This window comes from Chiloscyllium punctatum, unplaced genomic scaffold (genome assembly GCF_047496795.1).
Source record: "Chiloscyllium punctatum isolate Juve2018m unplaced genomic scaffold, sChiPun1.3 scaffold_57, whole genome shotgun sequence".
NCBI lineage: Eukaryota > Metazoa > Chordata > Chondrichthyes > Orectolobiformes > Hemiscylliidae > Chiloscyllium > Chiloscyllium punctatum.
The window spans coordinates 3,238,919-3,241,554 of record NW_027309792.1 but is presented as its reverse complement, the minus strand read 5'-3'; positions in this window follow the sequence as shown (position 1 = coordinate 3,241,554).

Genomic DNA, 2,636 nt, shown 5'->3' with positions numbered 1-2,636 from the left:
AGCCCTCTGTTTCAGCCCCTCTGTTTCTCACCCTCTGTTTCAGCCCCTCTGATTCAGCCCCTCTGATTCAGCCCCTCTGTTTCCCGCCCCTCTGTTTCAGCCCCTCTGTTTCTCGCCCTCTGTTTCAGCCCCGCTGTTTCTCGCCCTCTGTTTCAGCCCCGCTGATTCAGCCCCTCTGTTTCAGCCCCTCTGTTTCAGCCCCTCTGTTTCTCGCCCTCTGTTTCAGCCACTCTGATTCTCGCCATCTGTTTCAGCCCCTCTGTTTCTCGCCCTCTGTTTCAGCCCCGCTGATTCAGCCCCTCTGTTTCAGCCCCTCTGAATCAGCCCGTCTGATTCAGCCCCTCTGTTTCAGCCCCTCTGTTTCAGCCCCTCTGTTTCTCGCCCTCTGTTTCAGCCCCTCTGATTCTCGCCCTCTGTTTCAGCCCCTGTGATTCTCGCCCTCTGTTTCAGTCCCTCTGATTCAGCCCCTCTGTTTCAGCCCCTCTGTTTCTCGCCCTCTGTTTCAGCCCCTCTGATTCTCGCCCTCTGTTTCAGCCCCTGTATTTCTTGCCGTCTGTTTCAGCCGCTCTGATTCAGCCCCTCTGTTTCAGCCCCTGTGTTTCCCGCCCCTCTGTTTCAGCCCCTCTGTTTCTCGCCCTCTGTTTCAGCCCCGCTGTTTCTCGCCCTCTGTTTCAGCCCCGCTGATTCAGCCCCTCTGTTTCAGCCCCTCTGTTTCAGCCCCTCTGTTTCTCGCCCTCTGTTTCAGCCACTCTGATTCATGCCCTCTGTTTCAGCCCCTCTGTTTCTCGCCCTCTGTTTTAGCCCCTCTGATTCAGCCCCTCTGTTTCAGCCCCTCTGATTCATCCCCTCTGATTCAGCCCCTCTGATTCAGCCCCTCCGTTTCTCGCCCTCTGTTTCAGCCCCTCTGTTTCAGCCCCTCTGTTTCAGCCACTCTGATTCTCGCCCTCTGTTTCAGCCACTCTGTTTCTCGCCCTCTGTTTTAGCCCCTCTGATTCAGCCCCTCTGTTTCAGCCCCTCTGTTTCAGCGCCTCTGTTTCTCGCCCTCTGTTTCAGCCCCTATGATTCAGCCCCTCTGTTTCAGCCCCTCTGTTTCAGCCCCTCTGTTTCTCGCCCTCTGTTTCTCGCCCGTAGTTTCAGCCCCTCTGATTCAGCCCCTCTGTTTCTCGCCCTCTGTTTCAGCCCCTCTGTTTCAGCCCCTCTGTTTCTCGTCCTCTGTTTCAGCCCCTCTGTTTCTCGCCCTCTGTTTCAGCCCCTCTGTTTCAGCCCCTTTGTTTCTCGCCCTCTGTTTCAGCCCCACTGTTTCAGCCCCTCTGATTCAGCCCCTCTGTTTCTCGCCCTCTGTTTCAGCCCCTCTGTTTCAGCCCCTCTGTTTCTCGCCCTCTGTTTCAGCCCCTCTGTTTCTCGCCCTCTGTTTCAGCCCCTCTGTTTCTTGGCCTCTGTTTCAGCCGCTCTGTTTCAGCCCCTCTGTTTCTCGCCCTCTGTTTCTGCCCCTCTGTTTCTCGCCCTCTGTTTCAGCCCCGCTGTTTCTCGCCCTCTGTTTCAGCCCCGCTGATTCAGCCCCTCTGTTTCAGCCGCTCTGAATCAGCCCCTCTGATTCAGCCCCTCTGTTTCAGCCCCTCTGTTTCAGCCCCTCTGTTTCAGCCCCTCTGTTTCTCGCCCTCTGTTTCAGCCCCTCTGATTCTCGCCCTCTGTTTCAGCCCCTCTGTTTCTCGCCCTCTGTTTTAGCCCCTCTGATTCAGCCCCTCTGTTTCAGCCCCTCTGATTCTGCCCCTCTGATTCAGCCCCTCTATTTCTCGCCCTATGTTTCAGCCCCTCTGTTTCAGCCCCTCTGTTTCAGCCCCTCTGTTTCTCACCCTCTGTTTCAGCCCCTCTGATTCAGCCCCTCTGATTCAGCCCCTCTGATTCAGCCCCTCTGTTTCCCGCCCCTCTGTTTCAGCCCCTCTGTTTCTCGCCCTCTGTTTCAGCCCCTCTGTTTCTCGCCCTCTGTTTCAGCCCCTCTGATTCAGCCCCTCTGATTCAGCCCCTCTGATTCAGCCCCTCTGTTTCAGCCCCTCTGTTTCAGCCCCTCTGTTTCTCGCCCTCTGTTTCAGCCCCTCTGTTTCTCCCCCTCTGTTCCAGCCCCTCTGTTTCAGCCCCTCTGTTTCAGCCACTCTGTTTCAGCCACTCTCTTTCAGCCCCTCTGTTTCAGCCCCTCTGTTTCTCTCCCTCTGTTTCAGCCCTTCTGTTTCTCGCCCTCTGTTTCAGCCCCTCTGTTTCTCACCCTCTGTTTCAGCCCCTCTGATTCAGCCCCTCTGTTTCTCGCCCTCTGTTTCAGCCCCTCTGTTTCTCGCCCTCTGTTTCAGCCCCTCTGTTTCAGCCCCTCTGATTCAGCCTCTCTGTTTCTCGCCCTCTGTTTCAGCCCCTCTGTTTCTCACCCTCTGTTTCAGCCCCTCTGTTTCAGCCCGTCTGTTTCAGCCCCTCTGTTTCAGTCCCCCTGTTTCTCACCCTCTGTTTCTCGCCCTCTGTTTCAGCCCCTCTGTTTTTCGCCCTCTGTTTCAGCACCTCTGTTTTTCGCCCTCTGTTTCAGCCCCTCTGTTTTTCGCCCTCTGTTTCAGCCCCTCTGTTTCTCGCCCTCTGTTTCATCCCCTCTGTTTCTC